The 12,311-nt window shown below is 42.7% G+C and overlaps 1 pseudogene across 1 annotated transcript in view; it reads right to left on the bottom strand.

The window, feature by feature from the left end:
* Positions 1 to 387: 387 nt before the first annotated feature.
* LOC144373353 (coagulation factor XIII A chain-like) overlaps positions 388 to 12,311 on the bottom strand; it is a 49,061-nt pseudogene continuing 37,137 nt past the window's right edge. The window contains exons 8-9 of the transcript XR_013433066.1: positions 8,396 to 8,548; positions 388 to 734 (exon numbers count right to left, since the gene is read on the bottom strand). The product of XR_013433066.1 is annotated as a coagulation factor XIII A chain-like (transcript). The remainder of the gene's footprint in view (positions 735 to 8,395; positions 8,549 to 12,311) is intronic.

The raw sequence follows: 12,311 nt of genomic DNA, 5'->3' as shown, positions 1-12,311 counted from the left end.
AGAGATGGGTCATTTGGACACATTTCCCAGTTTCTTGTACAGTGCAATCCCCTTGGAATGGGATCTTAGTATAATGCAAATTCTGATTCAGGAGTCCTGGGTGGGTCCTGAGATTCTGCATGGCTAAGGGGCTCCTGGGCATACTGACACGGCTGGTCTGCTGGTGTGGGGACCACACTTTGGGTAGCCAGAAGTGAGGTGACTTTTAATTCTCATGACTCACGGGGTTCTTGGCTTTGAACATTTCAGTGTTCACTTCTATGTGTGAAATAGAAAAGATGAAAACTGAGGATTTTTAGGATAGGAGAATTCTGCCTGTGTGATTCACGTTCCTGAGCTCTGGGGAGAACTTGAATTTGACAGACAGCTCTGAGTGGGCGTTGTCAGTCATTGGGACAGAGAGCCAGATACCAGGTTCTGAGAGAAGCACACCCTGGTTTGCTTACAAGATAAGGGCTCCAGCGCCACGTTGAATGTCTCCTTCTTGAATTCCGTCTTGGAGACCCCAGTGTAGAAGGTGATGTTGCCCGAGAGATAGGCAGAGATGCTGTAACCGTTGGAGCTGTTGTTCGGGAAGGTGATGGTGATCTTGAAGTCCTTTCCCAGCACAGCATTTTCCACCTCAAAGTCCATGTCCACGTCTGATCTCGATTTGACCACGCCCTCTGTGTTGAGGGCCTTCTTAGATCCATACATGAGCGCTGTCTTGAGGGCCAGCTGCCCTTCCTCTTGACCTAGAAAAGACCCAGAGATAATGATGGGGGGAAAAATACAATCCACCAAAAAGAAGGTTATCTGCATAAACACACCGCACTGCCCTGGTTGGCTGCCTGGGAAGATCCACCACTTCCCTGGTGATTATTTTTGTTATAAATACTGCAAAATGAGGTTCTTGGAGAGGCGGTGACCTGCCCAGGCTGCTGGTTGAGTAGGTGGCCATGCCAAGGTCTGTCTGGAAAGAAGGTTACTAAACGTGTTGCTCTTAAGGTTGTTTCTCCAGGGCCACTAGTGCAGGGTGCAGCAGGTAAAATTTAAAAAATCAAACTTGTCTCAAATTATGGTGTCAATTTCTTTCCTGCCCTGAGTCGTAACCATAGAGCTGGAATCTGGAGTCCACTAAGCAAGGATTTTGGAAATAGCTGTCTCTTTCTGTCCCGCCTCCTGCAATATAAGCTTTCTCTGGCTCCTGGATGTTTCTTCTCCCAAATACAAGCCCCTCTTCCTTCTCTTCCCAATCTGGCCTTTTTCAATTGTTCCTTTCTGTGTTGACTCTGGAGGGCTGCTGCCCCACCCTTCTCTACCTTCCAAGGTGGTCAGTTGGCTGTTGGCAGAGTGCAGAAAGTTTTCCCAAATCATGGCCACCCCAGGACATAGGCATCTGGCAAGATGATAACTAGTCTTCCCTGTTTCTGGGTTAGATCCTGTGGAATATCCCTGAGTCGTCTAGAGATAGCTAAAGTTTCACAGCCTTCTGAGGCCTATCAGAGGCTCTGAGATTGCCAAAGCCAATGTCTCGGCTTGGCACCAGAATCATGAGCCACCACACAGCTTCGTAGGTTCAAACAGCAAATCTTTATTCCCGCTCTCACACCGCCTCCATACAGGTCCAGGGGAAATCGCGTTCTGCTGTCTACCCGCACAATTCACCTACTCCACGAGGCTATCTCCAAATCCCATTTTAATCTCATGAGAACTCAACGGGAACAAGCAGCAGGAACACCCTAATCCCAGCAATAATCTTCAACCTCTAATTTCCCTAAAACCCATTATCTTAAACTGGCAACACCTTAAACTCAAGGAGCCGGTTACTTCCTCAAACCTGATCAGCTCTAAACCCGGATCCGCCTTGATCCTTGAGCAAGGTCACCTTATTAAAGCATGCATGCAATGTCCCATCAAATGTCCTCTAAGCAGCATGGGGTACACTTGGCAAGGAAATTTCGATGCGTCATTCCTACTTGGTAATGGCCCTCAGCATGAGATAAAAAGTCCTAGAGAAGTCCTGTCTCACCCCCTTGCTGAGAAGCAGTAATGCCACTGCTCGAATCCCCATGCATACCCAATGTTTACAGCAGCACCATGCACAATAGCCAAACTGGAACCAGCCTAGGTGTCCAACAGATGAATGGATACAGAAAGTGTGGTAGATACACACACAGTGGAGTTTTACTCAGCCATAAAGAAAAATGAAATTGTGTCATTTGCAGAAAAATGGATGAACCTAGAGACCATTATGTTAAGTGAAATAAGCCAAATTCAGAAGGACAAATTAGAGAGGAAACAGGAAAAGAAAGGGTGAGGAGATCACATAAACAACAAAGGGAGATCGGTAGAGAAAAGGGACCAGGAGGGAGGAGGAGGGGAGGGAAAGAAGAAATAATGGGGAATGATATTGGCCAAATCATAATGCTATATTGTGTGCATGTCCAAATATGTAACATCAAACCCCACCACTGTGTACAACTATAATGCACCAATTAAAAAATGAAAAAAATTAAGAAAAACACTCCAGAAAGGAGACCTGTTCAATTTTCCTGAACACAAATATCTCAGATACTCTTGATCCTGAGCTGTGTTTAAAGGGCTGTCCATTGTTTTGTGGGAATGGACCAAAGTTCTTGTGCAGTTTGAGATGCGGATGCTGTTTTGAGGAACTGTCTTTCAGAGTTATTGAAGTGATTGGGTTGGAGATGAGGGCAGGGGGAGATGCAGAAAGGGTTTTCTTTGGAAGAGGAAAATTCCTGTTAGCCTGACTCCAGGCTAACTGTCCCTACAGAGTTTTACATGAAATGTTTGGTTTCAGAAATGAGCTTGGTGCTTCTGATATCCTCGAGCATCATGGAGGACAGAGATGAAGAGTTGAAGGCAAATTCCTGGACTTGTAAAAACCAGTCACCACAATGGCTAGTAGAAAGAAAAAAGACACTTTAAATAAAGAATGCTGGTTTTTATAATTATGTTAAGATATTATCTTCTACTTTAGTGAATAATTGAATGCAGTGATGGTGAAGAAGCCAATTAATCATGACTCCTAATAAGTGCTAATTATGTGTCGGGTGTTGGGATAGATGCCTGTGCACCACCTCATCCAACAACTCCACCAGCGAGGCACTGTGATGTCATCCATTGCCACATCTGCAAAATCAGGACAGCTTCATCGTGGAGTGGTTAGGTGGATCACAGGGAGTAGATGCATAATGAATGGAAGACCCTCTGGAACGACAGAGGAAATGCCAGCAGGTGTTGTGTGCAAACGTGGATGTGTGTGTGTAGGTGTGAACAATTTCCCCGATTGTCAAGACTGCGAGAATGTGCCAGAAACAGTTGGTCTAGGACAAGCACTGGCTACAGCACATGTTGATGGATCAATAGGAGGAAGATAATGAAGGGAAACAGGCAGTGGATCCAGGGCAGCAGAAAGTGCTGTGAGATATTTTAGCGGACATCATCTGGCAGATGGGTCCGTGAGAGAGAGGGCAGTAATGATCAGCACTTTGGATGGGGGCCAAATATGCATTTAGGTAAAAGGCAGGAGGCAAATTCCAGCAGCGGGAAGGAGAGGAGAGAGGTGCTGCCTTTGGGTACAGAAGCTGAGCTGGCTGTGGAAGGAGAAGGTGAGGAGAAAAAGCTTGTGTGGAGCTGGGAGCAACCAGAGAGATGTCCTGGCTGGTGGACCCTTGGGCCTCCTTCTGGGGAAGCATCTGCCATGAGAGCAGGGCACTGCCAGGCAGAGGCCGACTGGGCTATTACAGGAAGGATGGGCCCAGCAGGAGAGAATTTTGAGGTTTCCCAGAGCCTGACAGAGTAATTCCTGTTTCTCGGCAGTTATCCTTTGTGCTCTGGTATCTTAAAAAATTCAGGGCCACGGGCAATCCTGTAGTGATACGAGAGGTAATTTAAAGAGAGATTGTATTTTCTGAGATTCCTCTGTAGCCTTCAGGAGCAAGGTCAAAATATCTCCCTGTTAACGAGGAAGTAATCCCATCTTTTTATGTTGGATGAAGCCTCTTCTCATGTCCTGATCTTAGCTCCAATGTCAGCTGCTTGAGCCCCTCCCTGCTCTGTGCAATGTGTGCCCAAACCCTAGTCCTCTCATCTCTCTCTAAAACACATGTATTTTTTTTTCCTTTTCCTCATCAGAGCACTTGCCTCTGCATGACATCACCTCCCCTGCTGAGTCCTAGCTCCAGGGACAGGGTCTGTCTTATGTGCCTCTGAGTCCTAGGGACCTGGGGCCTCCTGGCTGAAGGATCTGGGTTTGCAGACACAAGCTGCTTTCAGCCAGAGATTTAAACTGGACTATTTAAACTTATCATGAAGATGGAAGCCTTCATAATAATTTTAAATAGTCCAGTTTAAATCATTTTACATGCAATTAATCCCATCTGTAAAGTGCTGTTTTGGTGACCATTCAGGTGGTCATTTGGTGCTGTGATAACCTCCGTGATGTCTCAGGCAAAGTGCCAGGCATGATGGAAACACAGCCCTCATGGGCACCAAAGGGACAAGTGGAGAACAATTGCAGTGTAGACACGCACATCCCAGATGCTGAGGCAGATGTTGGTGGAGTGTCTGGGGATATGAAGGAGACCCTCGACCTGCCTGGGGGCAGGGAGCATTTTGGGAGAGGGGGGTCTTTCAACACAGTAAGCAGAGGCATAGGGGTGAGCAGGAGCTTGGGTTGCTGGAGGAACTGGCAGCAGTGTGCCTGGTGCTGTGTCTGATGTCTGTGGGGCATTGCCAAGAGGTGTAGTGAGGGGGGAGTGTCAAAGAATCAACCAAAAAGAGAACTTGTGATTGCAAAGCTCTGAGTGCAACGGGAAGACAACGAGGGCTTTTGAGCAGTGCTATAACAGGCTCTGGCTTAAATGTCAGGTAATATCCTTGAGCAGCAAGGCAGGGGTTAGACTGAGGGAAGGGGAGGATGAGGTGGGGAAGCTAGAGTTGTTATTTTTCTTGGAAGAAATTATAATCACCCAAACATGGGAAAAAGAGCTTCCAGGATATGCTGGGAGCAGAAATCAGGGTGCAAATGGGAAAAGAAGGAAATGGGAAAAGAAGGAAAGGAAAAGAAAGAAAGGATTTATATTCAGGCAGCTCTTTCAAGATGAAAACACATTGCAAAGACACAACGAGGCACGTTTGGTGTGGAATACACTTGAAAAGGATTTTGTGATTTTTTTTTTTTGGTACCAGGGATTGAACCCAGGGCCACTTAACCACTGAGCCACATCCCCAGCTATTTTTTAATATTTAGAGACAGGGTCTCACTAAGTTTCTTAGGGCGTCACTAAATTGCTGAGGCTGGCTTTGAATTTGCAATCCTCCTGCCTCAGCCTCCCAAGCCACTGGGATTACAGGTGTGCGCCATCATGCCCTGCTAAATTTTTTGTTTGTTTAATGTAGGAAATACTGCAATGCTAATTGAAAGAGCAGGGGAGATGAAAATATGTGACAGAGGGGTCATAATTAATGTATTAAAGAAGGACTGGGGTTGAGACACGATTATAAAAGAAGACAGATCACTACAGTGTAAGCTTTCCGAATTCTGGTTTTTCAATGCTTTATAGTTGCTGAATCTTATATTTTGAAAAAAAAACAAAGTCATAAAATTGATATTAAGTTTTCATTTGTCAAAGTGGAAAAAATGATCTTCTTGCAATTTAATTAATTAAAATGATTGATCCCCAAGTCTGGTCAGAAGTTCTTTTCTATGTTTTTACTCGACTCCATGCTTCAGTATCCACACTCAGTGCTTATGGATGCAGATAAATTATATGAGGGATTCACTATGAAGATCAGAGTGGCGCGCACACAGCCAGCCCTTTACTGTCTGCCCGTGGTAGACATCAACAATCCATCACCCTCCTCACCGTTCAGAGGGATTCTCAGCATCCTTCTCCAAATAGCACTCCACGCCATCCTTTCTAAAATTAGAGTTTGAAATGTAGATGCCAGCCTTGATTAAGAGACTAATTATTCACCTGGAATCAAACTCCAGCTCAGAAGCAGCATGGGGGGAGGTGGTCTCTTACAACTATGTATGTCGATGTAGGAGGTCTTCCAGTTGGATCAGAACACACACTGACCTCGCCCTGATCCTGGTTTTCTTGCTCAATTCTGGAAGCCAGGACCTCAGAAGTCTTCCCTACAAACATTTGGTGCATTTTATTTATTTTAGTCTTTGTCTAACCAATCCCCCAAATTCTCTTTCATGGAATACTTTTGATCTTTCCTCTCCTGGCATCGGATGCTGTCCCCTTCCTGATTTGGGCTTCACTGTCACCTGTCACCAATGAGCTTGACAGTTAATGGCAGTTGCGTTCTGCTGCCTGTTTTGGAGAAGACATCTAGTTGTGTGGCTTGCTGACTGCTCTGAGCTCAAGAGCTCACCTTTCATTCTTCTAGAATAAGAAAGTCCACACTGTTTTCTCTGTCTTCCTGACTTTTCCTGGAGAACTTGCACCCCAGTGCTCCCTGCCATTTCCAATCTATTCTTCAGCATCACTGCTCTGTACCCAGTGCGCTGGCACACAGGAGGTGCTGATTCAGTGTGATTAAATAGGTGGATAAACCACAGCACCCCTTCTGGGGGTCAGTCAAGCCCCAAGATGGGAATAAGTGAATTGCTCCTTCAAATCTACTTGGAAAACGATGACAGCCCCTGTAAGTACAGCAGAAGTAATATGTATGCTGAGGACCACAAGGCCCTCCCTGAACCGAGTCTGGGTTGGGGACAGCATCTGTCTGCCCTGTGCCGAGCAATTCTCAACCAGCCTGGCCAGTGCTTGATTCTGTTTTTTTCTGCAGCTGGAGAGGAAGGCAGGTCCCTGCAAGCCCCCACCCCAGACAGTACTTGCAATGTAGCAGATGGTTAAGTGCAAGCTGTTGAACAGATGAATGCAGGAACATCTAATGAGAGAACATTGCAGCTAGTTTCTTTCACATTTTCTACGGAATTTCTTTTTTTTTCCCTTTCTAAATCTTTTTGTTTGTAATTCTATAATAAGAGGGCATTGCTTGTTTGTTTTCTTTTATTGTGCTTTTTTTAAACGTTTCTTTCAGGGAGAAGGAAAGAGAACCCTTTTTATCTATGTCATGCCATGGATGATAATAACCAAATGAAGGAGAGAAGCAACCTTTTCAGAAATGCAGTAAAAATTCACTAGTTCAAATGACAAAATTTCTGAATTTCCAACATGAGGCACCCTCATTTTTAATTCAGCAAGCTTTTTCTTTATAGTGCAAATTGCTTTTGTAAATAAGAGCAAGGAGACTGTCTAAAATATTTTAAACAATTCCTGCACTCCTTAGCACTTCAGGAATACCAATAAATATTTAGGTATATGCTAATTACTTATCATTTTTATCCATTCACCAAAATAAATGCCGAACTCTAGAATATCTGGAGGTGAATCATTTGCAAAATATATTCCACGTTTCCCATTAAGACACCCAACATCCTCACCTCCTGTCCCTGATTGACCTTGGGAAGCTTTGTCTTTGGTCACTGGGCGTCTGAACATGATGCATTGTTAAAGCCTGCAGTACCCCAAACATAGTGGACTATGTTCCTATTGCCTGGAAGCTCTGTCCAGCTTTCTTTAGCTGAGGTCTGTGACCTCTCTTCCTGAGCTTCACTTTCTGCATCCTTTGGTTGGATCAAGTAGCCATCTTCTTTGTTCTCTGAATAATAATCCTATCTCTTGCCTGGGGACAGAAACTATGTCCTGCTCTCTGCTAGAAGGCCTCACACCAAACCAATTGTGGAGACACTCAGTATTTATTGAGATGAAATTGAACTCAATAGTGTCATTTGGAGTATTCTGTACAATAAAAGTTAACAAAAAAACCCCACTATAACATTATTTTATAATTGAAACTGGCCTTCAACGTAATTGACCTGAATTAGTGAGACATTACTAACCTATTAATATTACATTACCTCCATCATGGGGTTTCTATGACAATTCAGTGGAACAATGTATTAAAAATAATTTGTAAAGTACTAAACAAATGTGAAGCAGTTATTTAAATTTCTATTATTGGACTAAAGATAAGATTATATTAGTTATACCATGTGTTCTAAAAGGATTATTTAAAATGAAAGTCCTTGTCAACAAGAACATATTCTATATTCTGTTTAAATACATACAACTTTGAACCAACTCATTTCACAAGCCAAGGGAAGGAGAATTCTGCCCAAAGCAAGCAACCAAATAAAACTACATTGGAGAACTGAAGCTGTGATGTGTCTTTCACTCATGAGAATTTTGACTACCAAATGCTTCAAATGCCAGTGTGTTTTCTAAAACACATTTCAGGGTGACAGTGACTGTATGCTGTATGAACTGGAGCAAAACTTTAAAAAAATAATTCAATTGAGGTAAATTACCTTCTTGGAATTTGTAAGTATCAGTAATATCATGTATGCCGTCTCCTTCAAGTTTTGGGTTACAATTAGTTTTCCAATGTGGGTGGTATCCAAGGTTTCTACCATGTGAGTGCCGTCTTTTTTAGCTGTGATGTAAATAAGATCACTGTTGACCTGGAAACAGGAGAGGAGAACATTCGTCATCATCACAGGACCTTGTTGCCAATCAAAGCGCTACTCACAATTCACAATAGCTGAAATATGGAATCAACCTAGGTGCCCATGAGTAGATGAATGGATAAAGAAAATGTGGTGTATAGACAATGACATAGTATTCAGACATTGCAACAATCAAAAACCTATCATTTGCAGCAACACAGATGGGACTGGAGGTCATTATTTTAGTTGAAATAAACCAGATGCAGAAAGACAAATCCTACATGTTATCCTTTGTGGAAACTAAAAAGTCAATCTTGTGGAAGAAAGGAGTGAAAGAGTGGTTACTAAAGATTGGGAAAGAATGGAAAGTATTTCAATACAGAACACCAAAATAAAAGAGATGAGGAATTTGTTCTCTCTGTCCATCTGTCTATCAAAGTCTGGTAACTATTGATTAAAACAATTTAGAATATATTTTAAGATGACTAGAAGAGTAAAACATTCTCAACACAAAAATAATTAATGGTTGAAGAGATGGAAATTATGACCCTGATTTATTACACGTTGTATACATGTATCAAATTACCACATGTATACATAAAGATGTACAAATATTATGTCTGTATTTTTTTAAAGGCAAAATCAAAAGGTTCTTGTCACCAAAATCTTTAACTTTCCATGGGGGTGGACATCTAGAGATCCCTAGAGTTGCATCATCCCTTTCTTCAACAGCACTGGATTCCTAGGACCACGCTCATTGTAAGATCATTTTGAAGTAAGAATATGCATCTGAGTACTCATGAGTAATTTAAATGAAGGCTATCTGGGGCTGGGGCTATCAGCAGCAACCATCTCCTTTTCCCATTTTCATACTGGTAAATGCAGCCACTTTTGAGACAGCCAGAAGAATTTTATGTCCATTTCTCACCTTCTTGCACCTCTTTTAAGCTGGTAGAGGGTGTGACCTCCTTCTAGGACAAGAGGTCTGCCAGGTGTCTTCCCAGAAAGAAGTCCTGCTTTGCAAAAGGAGAGAGAGGTACGTGGGAGAGTCTGTCTTTCTCTTCCTGCTTTCAGATATTTCCATGCAAAGTGATGTTTGAAGCTGCCACAACCACCTCAGGACAGTAAAGAGAAATACCACTGCCAATCAGAAGCTTGCAGAATAGAACGAGGAGAGGGTCTGCGGGATTGGTGATGCCATTCAGTGGCTAAACCACCCTTGGAACTGCCTGATGCAGGGTCTCTTAAATGAGAAAAGCAAATCTCCAACTGTGTGGGCCATATTAATTTTGTAACTTGCAGCCAAAAGTATTTTAGTAGAAGGATAAGACTAGATCATCCAAGAGAAGTTCAAGGAATTTTTTTGGTGGTTCAGCAAGCAAAATGTGCTACTTGGAAATAGTATCGTGGGACCATAATACATGATCCCCAAACTCCTCCAAGGTTCTAAATCTGTGCTTGAAAATTGATTCTCCCAGAGACTGTTATTGCATTTTTTATAATACTTTTCTTGGGTGTTTCCTTGATTAGCATAGTAGCAGGTAGGAAAATGAAAATACATATTCATGATGTATTTTCTATATATTTTCCAAGTCCCTTTCTCAGCCTCATTTCCCTTCTCTTTAAGTAGGGTAATAATAGTTCCTTCTTGATGGCCAGCAATATTAACTGAAATAAATGCATGCAAACTATTTATCACGGTGCCTGACATAGAGCTCACACTCAGCACATGTTATTAATAAGTATGCATTATTTAATAGTATTCTCAGATGTTGTTCAAAGTGCCAGAATTCTCATAATGAACAGAATAGATTTGGTCCCTCCAAATAAGGCTTACACAGTAGTAAGGGAGATTTCATGCATGAAGATCCCCTGGATAACTTTTAAAAAAAAATAGGAAATGTGTTGTTAAGGTCTTGGGTGGAACTCTAAGTCTATTATATTTTTAAAAGATGTATTGGTCAATTTTAATGAACTCCTGCATTTCAGTATAATAAGTACCTTAGGAAGATAAGATACTTGGGAGTACCTGGGATGGTGGCAGAGAAAGGGGATTGGCTAGAAAGTAGCAACCAAGTTGAAACATGTAAGATGCTTAGGAGTTTGAGAAGTAAAGAATGGAGGGAAGGAAGACTGAGATAGTCAGAGGGATTGGCAGGTGCAGCACCTGGGAGGAAGGTCTTGAGAGAGACACTGGGTTAGCTACCAGACGCTCTGATCCTGAGTGCATTCATTTGAGAAGGTCATATTAACCTCTATGAACTTCAGTTCCTGCTTCTATAACATGAAAATTAACTACACTTGTTCTACCAACCTTATAGAAGCTCTGAGGCCAGACTGAGATCAGATCTATGTGAATATGACTTGAAAAATCTCAAAATTGAGTAAAAATGGAATGGCCATTATTAGGTACCGGGGAAACAAGATGTTGTATTCCTAACTTTTAAAATTGAGGTTACAGAGATCAAATTTTCTCCATGTTCCCACAAAATGTTGTGAATTTTCATGAAGTCTGGTCTCTATTAGGGAAGGAGGTAGCTAACATTTCCTGAATATCCACAATGTTTCAAGGATATCTTGAAACACAACAATTCTGTGAGGTCTACATCATTATCCGTACTTTAGACGTGAGATTGCCAAAACTCAGAAGGCTCAGGAAAAGTGATTGTGGCTTAGAGTGAGTGGAGAAGTATTAAGCCCTCAGCCAACTCCTAGTTTGTCCTCTTGACCTTTATCCCAGGCTGGCCTGTGGTCCATCCCCTTGGGCTTCACCTGGGGCTGGCCCATGGTCGATGTACCTGGGCTTCATAGTCGACTTCCTCCTCCATATGACCCCATAGAGCCATGAATACTACCAGGCTTGGGGCTTTGGTGTTTCCACACTTGAGACTCATATTTCTGAGTGTAATTGATGGTGACCCCAGTCCTCAGCAGAACTCAATGGTGCTAGCCACATGAAATAAAAGTCTCAAATATGCAATCAAGCATCAGGACAGGAAGGGACAGAGAACCTATCTAAGGAATATTTGTCATTTTCAGAAATAAGTTAAGGAAACTTTAAGTGAGTTGCCTGAGAACTTTGGCATTCCCTCTGGAGGGGGCCATGAATGCCCAGGGCACTCCTCCTCCACCTGCTGCTGTCGAAACAAATAGCCTTTTTAATAACAGCCCTCACAGCAGCTCATGGCTTTCTAGAGAGACAAGGTTAAATATCAAGGTGGCAAATCCTGGGCTCCCCTTGAGCAGGGGTTAAGAAGTTAATTGAGGCTAAAATCCCAGTCCAGCCCAACAACCCTGTCCCTTGTAGAGAGAAAATGGGAAACACATAGATGGGATGGATTTTGTGTGTGTGTGTGTGTGTGTGTGTGTGTGTGTGTGTGTGTGTATTGGAGGTGGGAGGTGGAGGGAAAGTCCTCTTTCCAAGTGACATTGGCAAGCTTTCTTTTCAGTTTTGGCCACTAGTTTAATGGTTCTTTATAGAAGAATCACTGAGGGGCTTTTAAGAAAGAACAACAAAGAAACAAACAAAAACCAATGATAGGGTCCACCAAGACCAAATGACTCTATATAGTAGGACCATTGTTAAGCTCAAGGGTGTACTGCAAGGAATATTGCACTTGAGCTGTGTGACTTTGGTTGAGTTACTCAGTCTCTCTGAACCTAGTTTACATAATACTTTCTTCACAGGGCTGGTTGGTAGAGTTACTTATGGAAACTCTTCAGGTTTCAGGGTTATTTATTCTCCCTGTTTTAAATGGAGAAGGGTCTTAGTGATCAT

The sequence above is a fragment of the Ictidomys tridecemlineatus genome, unplaced genomic scaffold (assembly GCF_052094955.1).
Source record: "Ictidomys tridecemlineatus isolate mIctTri1 unplaced genomic scaffold, mIctTri1.hap1 Scaffold_36, whole genome shotgun sequence".
Lineage (NCBI taxonomy): Eukaryota > Metazoa > Chordata > Mammalia > Rodentia > Sciuridae > Ictidomys > Ictidomys tridecemlineatus.
Note: the sequence above shows the minus strand (reverse complement) of the source record. Positions and strands in the feature narration are given on the sequence as shown.